The sequence below is a fragment of the Uranotaenia lowii genome, chromosome 3 (genome assembly GCF_029784155.1).
Source record: "Uranotaenia lowii strain MFRU-FL chromosome 3, ASM2978415v1, whole genome shotgun sequence".
Lineage (NCBI taxonomy): Eukaryota > Metazoa > Arthropoda > Insecta > Diptera > Culicidae > Uranotaenia > Uranotaenia lowii.
The window spans coordinates 329,599,098-329,620,233 of record NC_073693.1 but is presented as its reverse complement, the minus strand read 5'-3'; the positions used below and the strand labels follow the sequence as shown (position 1 = coordinate 329,620,233).

At 32.4% G+C, this 21,136-nt stretch overlaps 1 protein-coding gene across 4 annotated transcripts in view; it reads right to left on the bottom strand.

The window, feature by feature from the left end:
* The window catches only part of LOC129755577 (glutamate-gated chloride channel), a 339,466-nt gene extending 320,350 nt beyond the window's left edge, over window positions 1–19,116 (bottom strand). For all 4 annotated transcript variants that reach the window (XM_055752139.1, XM_055752141.1, XM_055752138.1 and 1 more), the window contains exons 1-2: window positions 18,972–19,116; window positions 18,035–18,539 (exon numbers count right to left, since the gene is read on the bottom strand). The gene's annotated coding sequence lies outside the window, so the exon portion shown is untranslated. The remainder of the gene's footprint in view (window positions 1–18,034; window positions 18,540–18,971) is intronic.
* Window positions 19,117–21,136: the final 2,020 nt, after the last annotated feature.

Sequence of the window (21,136 nt, the reverse complement as noted above, 5' to 3'; positions counted from 1 at the left end):
TCATATATTCTCTAACGACTTTGGTAGGAGTAAAGACAGGAAGCGAGTAGGGAAAGCATGTTTGAGGCCGACCCTAACTTTGGCATGTCGCCAATGAGTCTGTCGTAAGTATTTGGAATGTTTGTTTTTGGAGAGGATCGATCGTTATGTCGAAGGCTGAATAAAATTCTCCGAATAGTTATTTTGTGCCATAAGTTGGTTGAGCCATTCCATGCAGTCGTGACATTTCTATCTAATTTCCATACTCATATGTATTTACCAGAAACGACAAAAAAAATTTTTTCGCAAAAGCGATCTTGCAATAAAGTTTTTTTTAATACTCGAAGCTCTTAAAAAATAAATCAATTGAAAACACCGTTATAGATAAATATGAAAAATATAATCCATCTACTTCGAAAAAAGAATAATGATCTCAACACAATCTTGTTTTTCCTAGCGGAGCCACATGTTGAAGCCGGTGAAGGTTGATCATTCTTAAAAATGCCTCAAAAATCTACCGGTTTGATCAACTGCTGGTGGCAATCGGGTACAAAACTGCAGCTGTATCCACTGTATTTATCTGTTTGTGGTCAGTTGAAAAAACGAACACCTGTTGAAGTTTCCCCAACCCGAGATTTTTGTTTATGTTCCGAGTTTCGATTTGTTTATGTTTTGTTTTGCCGGTGTAAATTTTGCGTGAAAGGTTTATCAAACACACAAACATGCCGTGAAGATATCAAAAGCAATCAAGCATCTTAGAATGATGTCAATACATTTGCTCTTACTCTTTTGCAAGGAACAGGTGCTGTTTCTCATATAACGCTTTGGAACTGAAGATTGAAACAAGAAGTAATTTGTTGAATTGGCTCTACAGTGGATAAATACAATTCTGTTGATTGACTGCATTCGATTGGTTTTCTTTTGGAAACAAAATAAGTATACTTACTACATCGCGTTTATGCAAATCACCTTTTAACGAGTTAAAAAAAAGAACGAAAAACAGAACAGAAACACTTTTATTATTAGCCTAAAATATAAGCTAAGTAAAAAATCATCGTGAAAAACAAAAATGACAAAAATGACAAAAATGACAAAAATGACAAAAATGACAAAAATGACAAAAATGACAAAAATGACAAAAATGACAAAAATGACAAAAATGACAAAAATGACAAAAATGACAAAAATGACAAAAATGACAAAAATGACAAAAATGACAAAAATGACAAAAATGACAAAAATGACAAAAATGACAAAAATGACAAAAATGACAAAAATGACAAAAATGACAAAAATGACAAAAATGACAAAAATGACAAAAATGACAAAAATGACAAAAATGACAAAAATGACAATATCGACAAAACTAAAAAATATCTTGAATCGAAAAAAAAAACAATAATAAAAAATCGATTTCTGCCAATTTTAAGTGTTTTTTTTGTATGTATTTTATATTTTGTTGTTATTTTCTATTATTTGTATAAAATTCAGTCTAGGTTGCTTTACAAATATCAATATATGGTTGTGATGGCGTTTGGAGCGATTTGTGATCAATTTTAAAAGACAACTCTGGAACATTCCATTTAAAACCACCAGTTTTCCAAAAAAAAAGAGTAAGTCGATTTTTGGACCAATTTCTTGTCGATATAACTTTTTTAGTTTATTTGGAACCAAAATAAAGTTTAGAATTTTCCGATTTTGTTTGGTTCCTAGAAACTCTATCTCAGAACTTTTTTCAACGATTAAAAAACCTTTCAAAATCTTAAAATATCATTTTTTTCGAAGGCTCACAAACAAACACTCTTCCTGATGAAATCCAAGCGTTTAGAAGCAAACAGGTTGAATTGTGTGAAAGTTTAACTTTTTCCTTAGGAAATGTATAGTTTTGGAGTAGTTTTTGTAGTAGTTTGAGATAAATTTTCAGAATTTAAAAAATAGAAACATTTTCCAAGAGTGAGCCAGTCTAGGACAAAAGCCTAGAGACCCTATCAAATGATAGAGTTTGAAGGAAAACATAAAAGCGAAATTGTGCGAGGGCCTAGAGTTATTGAATGAAAGCAAAATTTCATTTGTTTTTGTGGTTCAAATTTTAGAAGTAATGTTAAAAAATTTAGCCCCTTAATTTATGTTGCATCATTGTCCGTCTTTCGATTTTAATTGCTGTTAAGCCTTAACACATTAAAGACCGCGATGTTGTATTTTTTGGACCGCGAAGAAATCTAAACCAAGAAACACCGAGATTCTATATCTCGGAGTTCACTGGACCAAAAGTTACAAATTAAGTACTTTTGAGCCACCGAAAGTGTGGTGTGCAATTTAGTAGAGTTTCAGGATTAATTTAAAATCATTTTAGTTTGTTCCGAACTGCCTAGCAATTGATAAACTTGCATTTTTAAATATTATAAAGGTCTCTATGATCAAGAGAACTCGTAAAAATCGTCGAAATAGAGACTGACCCTAAAGCGTCAAATTCTAAACAGAAACTAAATCGATTTTTAAATCAAAGTCAAAAATCAAAGTCAGAGGAAATTTTACAAATTTTCAAAAATTGACCAAAAAAAATATTTTGTGAAAAAACGTGCATTTTGAAAGAGTAATATTTGGAGGGGGGGGCTGAGGAGTGTGTAGCCCCTTTCTTTCAATATGATCTCATAGAACTTATATTTAGATGTTATGAAAAATTTCAATTTTGGAGAATTAATTTAAACTTCTTCAACCTATTTCTATTTTTTTTTCTCGGTTTTCTTTAATACAATTTCAATCTGCGAATCTATAATTTTCCGTGTGAGAGAATATAGATAAAAGCTTATTTTCGTATTTTGTATAACCAGAAAGACTTTATGAGCTCATTGAAAAATCTTTTGTTATAAATATCATTTTACAAATGAAAATGATTCACCTGTTGTTGAAAAGAAGAAATTTTTAAAAAACTTTTCAATTATGCATTCAATTTTCATGAGCTTCTTCATATCAATGAAAGTTCAAAAATCTTAACTTAAAACTGATTTTAATAAACATATTTATCCTGATATATATTTTTCAAAATGATGATTCGAAAATATCATGTTGTTTTCAATCATTTTTAAAATTCCTTTTTTCATTGTGAATTGTAGTTCAAGAATCTCATTTCTAAATCTAAATTTAATTCTAATCTTTATTTTAGAACTTCGTTAAATCTTCAGCGAATGAATTGAAATTTGAATCATTTGTTTGGAATAGTAACAATTTTCCAACAAAGAAGGTAAATAAAATGAATAAAATAAAAAAAATGTTCAAATTTTTTTTTAATTTTCCTTTTTCTTCGATGCTTTAGAATTAATCAAAAAAAATTGCTATGATTTTAACTGATTTGAGAGTATTAAAAAATTTGCGCATTTTTTTTAAACTGTCAAATGTTACAAAAGCATTGAAAATATAGGTTTTGATAAAATGATCAACTTTCTCGATCACTGCAAATAAAATGAGTGAATAATGAGAATAATGAGTGAATGAACCAAAACTAGAGATGATTGACAAAATCTGACGGAATATCTCATGATGCAAAAATCTTTCGAAACGGTTATTAATACATATGCACTAAAATAGCTGTTCTCTTTCCAATAATAAAACTGTTTTTGTCAAATCTGAAACTGGATAATAACTTTCAATTTAAATTATCATTGTGTGAATGATTTGGATTGACGATTGGTATGAATCTTAAAATTCAGCCGAGCTCGGAAACAACATTCAAAATATGATTTTTTTTTTAAATTAGGTATATCACACGTATAAATTTATGACATTACTTATTTTTGAGTTTCACAACTTTTTTTTTAAATGGTGCCTGATGATGAATTTAAAATCTGAGATATGATACTTAAATCAGAATTCTATTCTTTTTTTCAAATTCATATACTCGCTTCTAGATCAAAATTTTGTTACAATATTTTCATTTTGATTTTAGATTCATGATTTTTCTTCGATCTTGAAAATATTTAGAACTTAATAAAACCTAATAGGCAACTTTTGATAAAAATAAACAACAATGATAATTTTTTTGTTGGTTTATTCGATTGGCTCAAAATATATGTAAAGTACACCAGAGTAATTGTTTGGATTTTTTCAATAAATCGAGTATCAAGTTAATGCGTTTATTTGCATTTATTTCAACCAAAGATAGAAGTTTAACACATCTTTGAAACTTCGTGTGCTTTTTAATCCTTATTATAGCACAATGTTCTCTTTCTTGTTGGAAATGGATAAGATCGATCTATTAGAGATCAATCCTCAAGCTTCGATTTTAATGTGAATCGATCCAACGACCGCCCATCTGAATAAATTTTGGAGATCGATCTTTTCTTGAAGATCAAATAATTCTAGTTAGGACCCATTCCAGGTAACCACTCAGCATTTCGGCAGTTCTTATTTTTCAGAGTTAAAAAAAAACACTCTTTTAAAATTAATTTTTCAATTTCAAACATATCTTTCAATCATAAATAGGAAATGTGAAATTTTCAGAAAATCTAAAATGGCCAAGTTGTGGCGTACGCGCAACAACTTCTTAACTATTTAATCGAGAAATAAACTTTTAATATCAAAATGTAATGCTTTAAATTCTGAATCCATTGATATACCATTAAATTGGTACGCTATTTCGATTATCTTTTATACACGTTTTACTGGAACATTGCTCAAACAAATTTGTGACGTCATCGTGGAATGCGTCTTAGATAGAGATGAAAATGGAAGGAGGAAAGCAATCGAAGAGTTAGTGTAAAATGTGAGCTGAGACTTTTGTGTTGTGGACATCTTTAATCTTCTTGTGTGATTCTAAAATTTAAATGTACTTTTTAATTGAAATTATCTACCCAGTTTAATTGTCTTAATTATACTTTCTGGCAAAACCGGAACTTCTTATTAAAAGTGTATTTTAATTATTTTTACGAAATTTATTCAAAGGAAAAAAAAAAAGAAAGAAAGAAAAACAAATTGATACCCTTTTTTTCGAAGTTTTTAATTTTTTATTTAAACCATATTTCACAGCCAACGGTAAAATAATCGAAAAAAAAATTAGTTGCCTTTCTATGTTCTACATGTCTGTTTTCAATTTGTAACTTAATGAAAAAATGTCTTAAATTGAATTTTATTAACCCTTTAAACCCGCATGTACACGGAGTTTACTACAATCGTCATTAAAGCCAAGCCTACACCTACTAATTTTAATTTACTTTTTGCGCGGAATGATTCAAAATGTGCAGCAGAGCAATCCAGACTAATGGCAACTGTATGACAAGCAGTTGTCAAAAGCTGCATCTAAGAAACCCTTAACATGAGAAAACTAGAAATGGATCTTGAAAAAGAGAAATATAAAACACGTCTTAAAGCAGGGTTCGAATAAAAAAAGCGACATTAAATCAACAAATATGTTAAGTGGTTGCAACCGAAAAAAATAGATACTGAAATTAAGCTATGAAGCCCATGAAGCTATGCAATTTTTGAAGAAAAAAGTAAAAATTGTTTCCTGAACGATGAAATTATTCGTAGAACTAAAGTGGTTCGTGATCATAACTAAACTTCTTTGATTTTTTCTGCGAAAAAATTGAGGTTAAGAGTTTTAAGTTTTGACATTAAATAAAAGTAACAATGTTTAAAGAAAGATATGAAAGTAAGACTGCCAGAAGAAGTTCTACGCTTCTGAAGTGCCTATTGGAAAATTTGACTGCAATTTGTTTGAGAAACGCTCCCACGGAGTGGTAAATTTTGAAAATTCAAGGGTGCTCTAAAGCCCGGTTTACAGTTCTTGTGAACTCGAACTCGAACGTGAACGTGAACTCACCACAGTGAAAAAATATTCCGCAGTGAAATGTCAAATCGGTCAAATCTTCAAAATTAGTAAGAGGTTTGTTCAACTGCGGGTAGAAATTGGTTTCGATTGGAAAATGACAGATCATTCAACCAATGTTTTAATCGATACTTGTCGAACCAATGCTCAAATTGAAATTCAAATTTCTCAAAAAAACATATTGTTTTTCTTCAAAAGAGATTCAGCTTTGAAAACGATTGATTTGATCAAATAATCCCAAAGTTCTTATCTTTGAATACAATGAATTTAAATTAAATTTTATGAATTTAAAGTACTCCCAAATAGTATTTATCGATCAAGGAGTAACGAGCTTTAACGATTCGTTTCTTTTGAAAAACTTATTGAAAGGACGTTATGAATATAACTTCTACAAGATAGCCATTTTTTGTTCTTGATTAAAAATTGACAAACAAAAATTTCAAACAATTGAAAAGGTTTTTATTTAATTAAAATGCATCAGTACTCTTTTGTTTGTTAATTTTTCTGCTTTTCAGTTCTCCTTAAAACACATTATTTTTGAATGATTTCATAAATTTTTATAATTATTTCCATACCTTTTATGAAACACACATTTGAACAAAGCGGAATCTATTTTTTTTTTTTATTTCAATGGAATCTGGCCATTCGATGATCTTCATTTACATTTGTTCGTTGAGAAGCTCTTCCAACAGGTACATTTATTCGTCGAGAAACTCTACCAACAGGTGCAATTAAATGATGCCCAAGCGGGTTTTAAAGTTAAAAAAAAATATCGTATGCGTTTCATTTCAAACTCGTAGAATTTTAAGCCTTTTATTGCCTTCAAATGTGCTTACAAATTAAAAAACTAATTTTTTATGAAGCAAAAATTTTTTCGTCATCGGTGAAATTTTTTTCAGAATGCACATTGCCATTCGGACGTGAAAATGAACGCGGAATTTATATTCACCACTCTTGTTCGTTTTCCGTTTTCACGTTCGCTCAGTGCGTTTACACTTCGAGCGGAATGTCAGTGAACGCGGACAAAATATTCCGCAGTGAAAATCGGGGGAATTGAAATAAAATTAATATTAAAGGGCTTTGAACAAGGAAATCAGTTCAAAAATAATCGTTCAACCATTCCGCATCTATTCCACCTAGTTTCGCAGCCATGAAATGCAGCATAGTCGAGTTTTTGAAGAATATAAGTTTTTTCATTTTCACGTTCGAAAGAACTGTAAATGCACCTTAACTAGGAATAGTTCTAAATTTGTATGAAGTTCGAGCATTTTCGTATATTTTTAACGAGTTTTTCCCGCTTTCATTCAATTGTTTGTTTCTCCTTCAAATGTTGTAGTTAATCCTTTTTAAAGTGTTATGAAGATAAATTGAGTTCTCCTCTTGTCAGGAAAAATAAAACTTTTCAAATTTCCCAAGAAGTTAATTCAACTTGAAATTGGAGCTTCCATATTCATAACTGAAATTGGCAATGAGGATATTTGATATAGATCTAATATTTGTACCTTTAGGATCTATTTACTCTGAAATGTACAGGAAGGTGCAAGGATGAGATGAAAGATGAATATAAATCAAATTTAATTAAAAATATAATAAAATAAAATAATAGTTGTATTCGGCAACACTGAAGATAAAAAGAATAAAATAAATGCCTTTGGCAACGTTTGTTATTTTGGCAACACAAACAAAACAAATTCAGTCATTTATCTATTCTTTTGAGCGACATACGTGTCTTAAGGAATCTCTATATTGAATAAAATCACGACACAGTCGATATTTCATATCACGACAGTATGCAAACTATTTGGCAAAATAAACCAAGAAAATGTTTTAACTTGCTCTGCTGCAAATCGCACATAACGACGGCTTATTGCGTTTGCAGCTATCATCTGGAGATAATAAGCTAGCAGAAAAAAATAATCACCGAGAAAAGGAAAAATTTAAATGGTGAATTTTTCAACCGAACCACAGAAACCCATTTCGACTCACTCAATGATGGGGCGGTTGCTACCCGCCCAATCTAGTCGGTCCAGTTTGGGGGAGGACGAACTTGGTACTTTCTCCCGACACCGCAGCTCCTTCCAGAGCCGGGACATGAGAACGAGAACTGTCTTCACTGAGAATGGCGAATGATTAGGAGGGAAAATGTGTTTTTCTTCTTCCATGTGGGAATCTCACATTGAGCGGGAGGTCCTCCAGAAACCAGTAGGTATGCAGTGAGATTGATGATGGATAAGACAGCGAAAGAGATTGAGCCAAAGAGAGTGACACAAAAACTCCTCACGACAACGCTTCTTTCTTTATGATGTTGGAACTAACTTTAGAGGAGACTGTTAGGAAATTTAGGACCTTTCGTATGTGAGTGAAGGAAAGAAGCCATTAAAATTATATTTCATTGAAGGCAGCTTCCGTGCGCCACGACTCGACTCGATTCGAGATCTCGATGGGTGGTCTGGTAGCTTGTCAACTGGGGAAAGGTCTCTGGTTGAGGTAAGAGGAAGTGACAGCAAGTCGTAAAAACATAACAACAAGGCAAAGTCCTTGGCGAGGATAACTGTCTGCTGCTGTGGCGTAGTTTGTCAGGATTGGCGAAACGAATAAAATTCGGGAAATTATTCATCTTGATTGGGGCCAGTCATTTTCCTCCATTTTTGGCATCACAGAGTGGATAAAATTGCCATAGGAACCTAACGTATTTCCTCGACCTTTATTTGGTAGAAATTAATACCTCCTACAGAACCATTTGATTGTGACACGCTGTGCGTTCATGGTCGGAAGCGATTCGACAACATGATAACAGATCCATGATTTGATGTCCAATTTTTTAATTATCGAAGCTGACGGACTTTGATCGATTCATACATCAATTTAGTTTTTTTTTTCCTGAAGATGGATAATGGCTTTGAAAAGCCTTTAAATTTAAAATGAATTTAAGAAATTTCAAACCGAACATAGGTTTGTTAGTTTCTAATTAAAAAGGAAAAAAAAATTGCCGTGAGATAGTAAAGATCAGAGCATTTCTATATGATACCTACTAATAGCAATAAATTTACCTTCCTTCCAAGCTTTGGAATTTTTTAGTTTTAAGCCGAATCATCTTACGGTGTTCAACGGACTTGTTCAAAATCACGTTGAAACTTAATTGACTGAATCAAAGCAATCGAAAGATTCCATTTAATTCAACCACGGGAAATGAAAAGTTCAGATACAGGTATTTCGATAGCAACTTACTATCTTCATCAGTGAGTATCTGAACTTGTCATTTACCGTGGTTGAATTAAAAGGAATCTTTCGATTGCTTTGATTCAGTTGAATCATTCAACCAAGTAGGCTCACAACACAATAAAGTGACTTAATTAACCACACTTGTAGAATTCTTTACGTATACACATTATTCAGAACCACAATGGTGATTTGTTGAGTTTTGGTATAACAAACATTGTCAAAATTTCATACGAATTTGATTCTGGGGTACGTGGTATTTTTTTATAGCCACTCTGACGGACAATTATGGAATCACTAAGTACTTTATACAAAAAAAAATCTCGAAAAAATATTCAATCTTTAATATCTTGGAATCAAAAAATATAATATTGAGATTATATTATTATGATTTTTCTCAAAAACATCGTGTTTTGAGAGAATTCAACATAAGAACCAATCAAAATCTTAATATTATATTTCTTGATTCCGAGATATTAAATATTTGAAGATTTAATTTTCAGTTTCGATTTTATGATTGCATCGTGCAATCATAAAATTGAAAACTAAAATATACTTTCCTCGATGAAACTAACGTTTTTATTTTTGATCGATAATTTGACGTTTTAAACGTATTTTTTTTAAAAACATTATTAAAACGAATCAAAAAATTTTAATAAAATCTTTGACACAAGTTTTTTTTATTCCTGAATGCATTATTTTAAGTGTTTTCATACTGAAAGATGAAAGTATATTTAAGTCCATAACATCTCTCGCAGAGTGTTGATTGACAAATTAAACTAATCAATACCAAAAAATACAAAGATTTCATGCGGTTATTTGAAATATAATTTTTTTTAAGAGAAGTCTGACCCCACCGTGAAATTGATCTTGATTTTTAGTTTTTTTTGGCACGGTGAAAATTTATTTTTCAAGGCAAAATATGAAAATTTAAATTACGAAAACAGAAACTGGAATAAAATCTGTTGATTCAATTTTTAACAATTTCATTGGAATTTATTGCTCCGTTTGAAGCTGCATTGAGTAGTTTTAAAAGGATCAACTATTTTTTCTTTCCAATGTGTTGAAACATAAAAACTTTTCAAAAGTTTTTCCCTGGTCATCCCATTTTTGTTAAAATGTTAATATATTATCAGAAAACTGATCTGTTTACCGTCAGTTTTACCGACAGTTTACCGATATCATCGAAGGATGAAAGTTCAAATCCTTAAAGAAACTCTGTAAGAGCGTAAAACATAATGTTCATATCAAAACAAGGCTGCCGAACGGGGGAGGGGGTTGGGAGCTTAACGGCCCTCCCTCCCTCCCATGGAGATTTTTTCAATGTAAAATTTTCACCTTATTAAAAGGGAAATTAGTTGCTTTTAAAAGGTGTTTTAAAACAAGTGTAAAAGCAAGGCCAAAATTTAAGAAAAAATATTCTGCACTTTTTTGACAAAACTTTAAAACAAAAACATAACATTTTCAAATAAAAATTTTCAATAAATTTTCCTAAAAACTGCGAAAAAAGTTATAGCAGGGTTCTATCCGTTTACTTTCCCTAATTTAACGAATTTTTGAAGAAGTCTTCAACCAAATTGAATTTAAGATATTTTTAAACGCATAAATCTATCCGTTTTGCAGGTCTCAACAAATTTAACAAATTGAATCAAGATTTTTATTAACTTTCAAAAGTAATGTCAAAAATACTTATGATTATATCTTTAGAAATTTTACAAACTGTTTAATTTGAATTTTTTAAATCATACATATTACATTCCATAATCAAAATATTATTCCTAAATGCCTAAATTCCTAAATTGCACATTTAAGCGCTGACTTTATTTTTCACGATGACAATGAAGCAATTCTACTTCCAGTCGTAGGCGAGAACGAAACGTTACAATTAATATTCGGCAAAGCTTCTATTTTAGGCTTGAATCAAGTGAATCATGTTAAGAATATAAACAATAATTATCTTGATCTACCATTTACTAACTGCACAGAAGACTTTTGCGTAGACAAATCGGTTGATCCACTATGGAAAAATGAAGCATTTCAAAAATACTCGCTCTTTATCCAAACCTCGCGCCTGGTACGAGGAGATGCCAAACTATCAGAATTCGTACTTTTGAAACTAAAACTCATTAATATAAAGTGATCAAGTGTACTGAAGAATGAAGGAAAGGTTGATACAACAGTAAACACCTTTTATAACATAATGATTTATCTTATTAACAGTTATATACCTTCAAAATTTAAAAGACGGTCCTACAGCTCTAAACAACCTGTCTGGTATAAAAAAAGATTTTAAAAACTTACAAAATAGGAAGCAAGCAGCTCATAAAGTCTACAGAAGTGATAGAAGTGTTACAAATCATCAAAATTATATAAATTTATGCAACCAGCTCAATTCATGTATTAAAAGTTCTTTTTAAAAATACAATCAGAAAATTAAAAAAGAAATTAAAAAAAAAACTCAAAAGCGTTCTTTGGCTATACTAGAACGTAGATGAAATATTCAAACTTTCCTACACAGTTGCACTTGACGTAAGCATTGGAAATTTTCAACTTATTTGCAATTTTTTTCCAAGAAGTGTGAACTTCTTTTACTGAGTTTGACCGAGATAGTAATCAGTCATTCCTGATTTAGTGTGTGACATTTAAGTCAATGAAATTGATTACCATAAAGTTTTCGAAGGACTTAAAAAACTAGATGCTTCTAAAGGAGCAGGGCCTGATGGACTTCCCCCATGTTTCCTTACAAACTTGGCGACCGAATTGACCGAACCTCTTCTGATTCTTTTTAATATGTCGTCATAATCATAGAAAAGTAACCAAATTTTGGACAAAAATCTTTTTTTAATTTCAATTCTCAAGCCCGGAAAAAATCAGATGTACGAAATCATCGAGGAATAGCTTATTTGTCTTGCATCCCCAAACTCTTTGAATCAATAATAAATTAAAAAAATTATCAACATTGACATACCCCTTTTAACCTTCAAATTGAAAAAATGGCTTTCATCCAAATCTCCTCTCTTGGTTACAATCATACTTATCCGATTGAACACAAATCGTTCGTTTCCAAACGAATTATTCAAATCTTTAGTTGTGACCTCTGGTGTGCCTCAGGGGTCTCATTTAGGACCTCTCCTTTTCATACTGTTCGTTTATGACATTTCCTTTATTCTAAAAAGGATTGAATACCTAATATACGCCGATGTTATTAAACTATTTCTGAAAATAAAAACATCGAAGATGTTCAAACATTTCAAAATGAAATCAATGTTTTTTTTAATAGTGCAACAAAAGTTTACTTCAATTGAATGTTAAAAAATGTTCCTATCCTATGTTCGTTCGATATTGGAGTATTGTAGCATCATATGGAATCCTTATTCAAATATTCACGAGCAACGTCTCGAATCCGTTCAAAAACTATTTTTGTTATATGCGCTACGTAAAATCAATAGGACCACTTTTCCTCTGCCATCGTATGAATCGCGTTGTAAACCTATTGATATAGAACCTCTCAGTAAACGCAGAGAATTTTCCCAATTTGCATTGGTAAATGATGTTGTTACACAAATAATAAACAGTCCTCAATTATTTTTAAAACTCAACTTTTAAGCACCCTCCCGTCCATTTAGAAATAAACATTTATTCTACATTACACTTTATGACAAAGACTATGCAAAACATCAACCTATTAATCAAATGATGTACAAAAACAATTCACAAAGTGAAGTTATAGACGTAACAATGAACAAAACACAATTAAAAAAGGCATTTAAAAATGACTTCATACACAAAGAAAAACAATAGCTTACATTACTTTTAAGTATTGTAGTCTACAAAGTTTGACTTAATAAATAAATAAATAAATTGAATGCAAAAATAATGAACAAAATCAGTAGATATAAGATTTTTTATTAAATGTAGGTTTGTTAGTTAATCAGTTATCAATGGTTGATTTCACTAAAAACTGGTACAACTTTGATTAAAGATTCGATTTCAGGACGCTGAAATCCACCAAATCAATCATTAAAACATGAGCACAAAAATGCTGTTCTCTTAAGTTATCAACAAAATTTTATAAATTAATTTTTATAATGGTAAGACGTGTTTAAAAAAAACGTGTTTCTAAAATGTAAAAAAAAATATCTATTTCATCTTTAAATTTTGTTTTAATTTTCAAATTAATTCCGAATTTTATAGAACAATTTCAATTTTCAATGAAGCTTACCGATTTTTTAAGTCAAACTATACAAAATCATGTTTTTGAAACGATCAAGATTTTTTAATAAATCTATAAAAGGTCGAAAAATGATTCGAAGTATCAGCTTTGAAACTAAATTTTAATGCGCAAAGTAAACAAAATTTTTATTTGCTTTGTGCTTTCAATAAGTCCGGAACAAATATCAATATCTTCTTTGGTCACCAAAACCTCCCTCCCCCTTCCTCCCTTCGAAATTACCAAAAACCCTGAAGGGGGGGATAAATAAAGTTTGAAGTATTTCATGGAAATTTCGGAAAATTTATCAAATATCCGAAAGATTACAAAGCAAAAAATAAATTGTGGAGAATGGGAATTTTCTCACCTTTTGTACGCTTGATATTATTGATTTTTTCGATAAAAAATTACTTCATTTATGGGTTTTGTGCAATGATATAGTATGGAAATTTATTAAATACAAGCTTGCATGCAATTCATTCTAATTTATAAGGTTTTTGCATTATTATTTATCCCCCCTAGCGATGATCCAACTCCCAGTGACAAAAGAAGGATTGGAAGAATGAAATTTATTCTGGCCTCATAGCAAAAAAATCGAATTCCTTGTTTTTCCAGTTTTTTCTTGATCATTAATGCAATCATCCATTTCCCTACATGTTTTTGTCAGTATAATTATGTTCAATATTATATAATGTTACATGATATTATAAACATATAAACCTATTATTCTGAAGTTCAAAATGAACTTTTTTGGCCTTTTATTCTGATAACTGGAAGATTTTTTGTAATAAAATAAGTTTTTTCTCTTACTTTGATCACTGACACTCTTGAAATTAAACTAAATATATTTATCTTTTTATCAAATTAAATTAAATAATCAACTTGTAGTGTAAATTTTCCTAAGTTCAAATCGGATTTTTTCCCTATTTCATCGAAAATTCACATTTCAGTCGCGATTTTTCTTTTCAGAATTCAAAATACTAAAGCGGAATGTTTCATCCTTAAGTTGAAAACAAAGAAAAGAAATGTAAATTAAGATGAATATTTATAAATAACAATTAATATCATTTTCGAAACAATTAATCTTGGTTAACTTTTAAACTAATCTGGCGTTCATTCAAGAATTCAGAATTTTATAAATATGATTTTCGGAAATATTTATTTCAGATTTGAAAATTAGACTGCTGCGAAATTATTTTGAAGCAAATTTCCAATTCAGAATAAGGAACATAATTTTGATAATTTTATCAATGACTTACCGAAAATACCATTGATTTGAAACTTTCTTTGTAATTGTGATTGTAATCTATTTCCTTATTTATTGTGTACTAGCTGACCCGGTGTGCTTTGCCACACCTTTCAAGATCAAATGATATTTTCAAAAATTATTCAAATTTATTGTTATAAGCACCCACTACAAAATGAGCTGCAGCTGGAGTTTCGGATTGCAACACAAAGATAACTTAAACAAATATTCTGAATCTTACTCTATAAATTTGTGTCAAAGATCTGATAATTTTAATCTGTCTGTAGGTTCCTATATTCCCAACTATATCATATATTCCCAATTCTATCATCCTACTGCAAGAAAGGGTACTCAAACACTTTTTGATGCCAAATATAGTTTCATTTGCTCGATTAATTCTTGAGTTATGCAAAAAATTGTATGAAAACCCCTCTATCCCTCTTTATATCTTTCCGCTGAAAAAAGGTGGCTTATCTCTCGTATCTAAATTCCCTCACATAATATGGTAGATATGGTTCAATTTGCTCGATCAACTCTCCAGTTATACTGAAAATTGTAAGGTGAGGGGTCTCCCCATTTTCATCCACCTCTTTGAAGGTGTAAGGGATACCAAATATTCATAGAAGTATTTCTCGTACCCAAATATCGTTCCATGCCAAATTTGGTTCCATTTGCTGTTGTAGTTCTTGAGTTATGCAATAAAAATTATATTAAACTTCCCTCCCCCTTTCATTTCTACCCGCTGGAAGAAGGAAGGGGTCTCAAACAATTTATTAGAACATGTCACGTTCCCAAATATCCACCCATGCTAAATTTGGTTCCATTTGCTTGATTAGTTTTTAAGTTATGTAAAAAATTAAAAAGAGGGCCCCTCTCCCCCTTTATATCTCCCTACTGGAAAGAGGGAGGGGTCTCAAATAATCGTAGAAATATTTTTCGTATCCGAATATCTTTCCATGCCAAATTTGGTTCCATTTGCTTTATTAGTTTTTGAGTTATGTAAAACAATATGAAAGAGGCCCCTCCCCCTTTCAACTGCAAAGAGGGAGGGGTCAAAAATAATCATTGAAATAATTTTTGCATCAAAATACCTCCCCATCCCAAATTTGGTTCCAATATCTTGATTAGTTTTCGAGTTATATGAAAAATTGTAAGGTAGTCCCCCTCCCCCCTTCCTATCACCCCACTGAGAGGAGGGAGGGGTACTTAATATTCATTGAAATATTATCCGTTCCCAAATACCACCCAATGCCAAATTTGATACCGTTTGCTTTATTGGTTCTCGAGTTATGCAAAAAATTGTCTTTTGTTTGGGAGGCCCCTCCCCCTCTTCCTGTTAGAGGGAGGGGTCCCAAACCATTATAGGAACCTTCCCCGCCCTCCAATACCCCCACCTGCCAAGTTTCACGTAAATCGGTTCAGTAGTTTTTGAGTCTATAGGGAACAAACAGAAAGACAGACAGACAGACAGACAGACAGACAGACAGACAGAAATTCATTTTATATATATATAGATTTTTGATATTGTAAAGCTTTAAGCCAAATTTCAATTTCGAAATTTAAAATTTTAATAAGTTGTGAAGTTTTGGTAACTTACCGTTTTAAGAGTTAAGTTATGTGAGAATTTGGTATTTTGCTCCTCAGTGCACATTCCTTACGAATATCAGAATTCTTATTCCGGAACTTAACATCGGGAATGAAAATTTAAATTCGTATTATTAAAAATTAAAAACTACTTTTTGTTCAAAGGGTCAGTAATTCTGTACAAAATACATCGTACATGATTATATTTGAAATCTCATAATTCAGAAGCTACAGCTGAATAGTTAAATTTAATATGCAGGCAAATAAATAAGCAGGCCTCTCAAACTTTTACGTTCAGCTTTCGTGAAAATGTAGTTTTTGGTAGAAAAAAAAACTATAAAATATTTATTTGTATATTTTAAACTAAGGTTGCCAGAATTTTTTGAGCACGTATCCGGACCGGTTAATCTGAGCGAGTTTCTATAAAAAAAAACCTTGCAAAATCCGGGCATTTCATTTATAAATCGAGACCAAAAATCCCGGCAATATTCGGGCAAATTTTGTCAAATCCCAGAAATTACTCCACAAAAATTAAGATGGATGAATTGAAAAAAAATATTTTTTTCATCAAAATTCAAAAACAAATTTGAAATTGTATTTTATTCTTCAAAAAAAATTTTCATGATTGTTTTTGCAAAATCTTCTCAAATTTTTTTTGTTTTGGTGGCTAAATAAAAAAAATTTGCAACATAAATTTTTTTTGTTTTATTTGCCAAATAAAGTTAAAAAAGCGAGCAAAATCCGAGCATTTTTCAATGAAATTCCGGGCAACCGGGCCGAGCCAGACTGGGCAATCTGGCAACCTTATTTTAAACCCAGGAACATTCTAGAATATTATATTCAGGAATTTGAAACTCGCTGGGGACCCTAATAATATGATATAGGCAGTAAATTATTCCTGATAAATGCTTTCGAATTCTTTAGATATTGCAATACGAATAAAACATTTTGTTTGAATTTTTTTTTTGTGTAAGTAGGGAAAAGCCCCTGGGAGTGTAGCACTCTTCAAGCCACTTCTCTCAAAGGCATTAAACCTCCTCATCACTTCTTTATTCGATTTTTTAAAATTATTTTCTCAATGGTGTTGTTACAATCTAACCTAAGTATCTAAATTTACCCACTAAATTTAGAAACTTAGTTTAGATTTAGAATTTGGAACATTTGGAACAGTGAATTCAAATTTTGAATGATTTTTTGAAACGTTTTCCACCTTTCCCAATTTCATTAGGCAGTATTTCAAAAAGTAGTAAAAGTAGAATCCTTCAAACTGAATGCAGGCTCGTTCTTTTTAGAAAGGTTATTTATTGATCAGGGATGCGAAAATTTATCACAAAATACGAGACGATTGAGGTGAAAATTTCAAAGAAGCTTCAATTTGAACAGATTCCTGAAACTTTACTGAAAACTCTAGCATTTGTTATGTATGGTTTAGCATTTTCAGCTAACTGACTGATGAAAAACTGCAACCCCAAAATGTCAAAGGTAGCCATTTCATTGTTGCAACATTCCCGTTGACATTTCCACAGTCCTATTAAAGAGAAATCCATCGGTAGATATCAGTTATATCACCAGAAGCAGCATCTATGTACTTGAACACTTCTCTCCTCCATCGTTGAGTTGAAGGTACACATTTGCCTCCATTTATTTGAAACCGAAAATCCCAAGGACACATTATCACAATCACGACTCTCCGGTTGCCAAACAACAATTACTCCCACACCCCCTTTTTCCGTATTCACCTTTGCGTCTTCTGTTAGTTGTTTTCCTCATTTTTCGAAAAAGGGAGAATTCGAAGGTGAAATGGAAATAGAAAACGACCCCAGGGACGCACTGAACCTTTTGGGTCGAAAAAATGAATCTCCCCAAAAAGGTGAAATGACGATGACAATTGTTATTTTCTACCTTTACTCATCACTTGCTCATCTACAAAGTTAAATGGCGACCGTCATACGGAGGAGATAGAGATAAATCTTACCTGGAGGTAATTTTTCCCGATTTTCCTTCTCGCTCGCGCTGGTAGGAAAAAAAATGGTGTTCCGTTTCGTCAGAAGGACCTCTTCTTCACTATCTATCGATATTCCTCCACACACTCTCGGGATAGGATGAGCTTTCTTGATTTCTATTTTTTCACTCGATTGATTTCACCCTTTTCTTGACGGAGCTGAGGGTGTGGGGGATTTTCCCTCAACAGATCTCAAGCCAGTCGCTGCTGAATTTTCACCTTAACATCTGTCGTTGCAACATCTAGGCTTGGAAGTTTATATCTAGGAAAAATTTTCAAACCCTCACTTCACGCGCACTTTGCAAAACTTCTAGCTACTTTTCACACCTTGAAAATCCGCATCTCACTGTTGGATTTTTACACAGCATCCAATTTTCTTTGATTCGATTTTCGATTTTGCACTTGTGAAAACTTGAACTTTTAGCACCGTTGTTCAAGCACTCGATTCACTTCCGACTGCTGCGGAAAATTCTACACTCTGGAAAATAGGAAAATTTTAGATCGAAAAATAGATTTTCCCTTCTTGATTCACTTTTCTAGGATTCCTCCCCAGAAAATGGGTGTTAGCCAGGCAGCAAAAATGGTCAACGAGGAGCAACGTTTTTTCCAGGCGTTTTTTCACTCGCTCAAGGGCTTCCAGGACCTATTTTTGCACTCTTTTAGCTACTTTTTCCGAATCACAATTCAACTTTTAGAAAGAATTTCAACCTTCTTGACCACCGAAAAGACCTAAGACACTGGATTACCGTTCACAGCCTCCAGATTTTTCCGTTTTCTGCACCACCAAAGCCTAGCAAAATCAAGGCAAGACCCTCCCACCACTAGTAGGAGCCAGCAGAATCCTGGAACCTACCACAAATGCAATCGCCCTCTCTCGCTCTATCCTTTTGAAATCCAAATAGACACTCACACACAACAGACCCAGCAGGACACTTCCAGGGACTCGCACGAAACTCCCAGCAAAATTCGGAACCAATTCGGACCACTGCCTACACCTGACTGAACGGAAGAGAAGAGTTTCCAAATGGTTCTGGTCCCGATTTTTCCGACGACGACAACGAGAGCAGTAACGAAAATCGATCCCCAAAACGGAGATCTGCTTGCTGCTGCCGTGCGATGGATGGATGCTGTTGAGAGATTTCGGTCCCTCAAACAGCCCCAAACAACAGTCCTCCCCCCTCCCTCCTCCCTTCAATCAAGTCGAATGGTCCCCAGCTGAAATCTTTTCAAAAGAGAAAGAGAATTCTCAGCTTCGGTAAAATCCCAAAATTTGCTCTCGCTCATCACTAGTAACGGAAGTTGTTCGGTAAAACAGAAAATTCTCCCGGTAAAATCATCATCACTCGTCGGTCTCCCAAATTTTCAAAAACATACTCTCTGGAGCCACTACTTCTCTTTTCTTATCACTCTGCTACAGAGTACCAACTGAGGATTGAGTTGGGGTCCATTCAATTCGATTTGTTCTTTTATTTTTCAAACACTCAACCAAACTCCGTTCCACCATCCCTAAGTACATTGTGGGACGGGGGGGGACGACGAGTTGTTTTGAAAAACAATTCGATGGTTGTTGCGGGAGAGCGAAAGAGAGTGTAAAGTTCTCGTCTCACCACCCAACCAAACACCAAAACACCCACCTGCTACTGTTAGTACGTACTACTGAACGATGATGATGATGGCGATGATAGAAACAAGGGACTGTGGGGTGAGACTGTAGGAAAAAAGGGCAACGCAGCCCCCTCATGTTAACGGGTTGGATTTTCGCGCTAAGTTGTTGTTTACTCGTCCGAAAAAGAGCGCGCTCTGCGCCAGGGAGAAACAAGTTTTGCTTTGGAAGATTGTTGTTGTGATTCGTGATCATCACCCATTGTGGCGTGTTGGTCGTTTCCCGGGAATTTACGATGTTAGAAATCCGGTAAATTATCTAATAGGGTAAAATCCATTGGGAGAGTAAAAACCTGATAGTGAGGATGAGATAAAAGTATTGTTTCGTAAAAAATCAGTTTTAATTATCGAATTGATAACCCCCTAGAGTCTGAATCATGCGCGGTCCTATAGGGGAGGGGGAAGGGTAGGGGGTATTCGGGATGATCACAAAATCAATCGTATCATACAACATCGTATTGATGCCGCATGAAATCCATTTTTAATGAAGATTCGGGCAACGGAAGGTTCCTTATTAGGATTTCTCTTGTATTTCAAAATATTTTCAAAACCAAAGGAATCTGGACAAAATGTTATAATAAAACTTTACTTTAAAAATAAAATACTGACGCGAATCTGAAATTCAACCATTAATTTGGATTTCAGATTCTGCATTTTCTCTTGTGTTCACAGTTGGTTTATTGACAATTTTTAAACTTTACAAAGTGATATCAGATGTCTAAAGCTGAACTCATTTAAAAAATCTAATGTAGTACTATGTTCACTTGCGTTTACAAGGAATTCATGATTAGATTGCAAAATAAGAATTAAGTTTCTGAATCACAGTAAAGATCCTCTTGCACGAATTTATCTCATCCCTCGATTTTACATCATTTAAATATGAATTATAAAGCTTCAAATTACCCTATATTATGAAATTCAAAAATTATATTTAAAATTTTTGATCGAATTTAATTGAATGTTGTTTGAAATTTATCACATCAAACATTCAAATTATGGATAAATAAAATGTAAGTACTGCCTAACAGAAATCAAACATGAGGTAGGGGAGGAGCAGGCTTTATGCGCCTATTAAGCAGAATACTGATTTAATCAAATATTACATCGAATATGTGTACAAAAACTATATACACATGAGCAGACATCCATTTTATATACATTGGATTATTTTATTATTTAAAGCTCCTTCCGTTTTTGAGAAATTGATTTTATTATAACTATTGTCAAAACTGCCGAGCCTCAAAACGTGCAGGCTAAACTCGCCTATTTATGATTAAGGTAAAATTTCTGTTTCTTTGGCAATATTTCCGTATAATTTCTTTGGAAATGCCAAAACTTATAACTTTTATTCGACAAAGCTGAAGATTTATAAAAATCTTTGTCTTTTATAACTTTATGGAATAAATAAAATTA